The sequence below is a fragment of the Nestor notabilis genome, unplaced genomic scaffold (genome assembly GCF_000696875.1).
Source record: "Nestor notabilis isolate BGI_N333 unplaced genomic scaffold, ASM69687v1 scaffold22883, whole genome shotgun sequence".
NCBI lineage: Eukaryota > Metazoa > Chordata > Aves > Psittaciformes > Psittacidae > Nestor > Nestor notabilis.
Genome location: NW_009923766.1, coordinates 1 through 316, shown reverse-complemented (window position 1 = coordinate 316; position 316 = coordinate 1).

Below are 316 nucleotides of genomic sequence, written 5' to 3'. Positions count from 1 at the left end.
CTGCATTGCGCCTGCTCCCCTCTGACTAACCAGGCCCAGCTCCCACAATCTCTCCTCATACGAGAGAGGCTCCAGAGCCCTGGGCACCCCTGTGGCCTCTGCTGGACCCTCTCCAGTAGCTCCTTGTCTCTGAGCAGCCCAGAATACTGAAGTGCTCCCAAAGGAATGTGGCTGGGTCTCAAAGCAACGTGGCCACATCCCAAAGATGCTTGTGTGATCCCGAAACCACATGGCTGCATCCCAAAGATGCTCATGTCTTCCCAAAGAAACGCAGCTACATCCCAAAGATGCTCGTGTGCTCCCAAAGCCACATGGG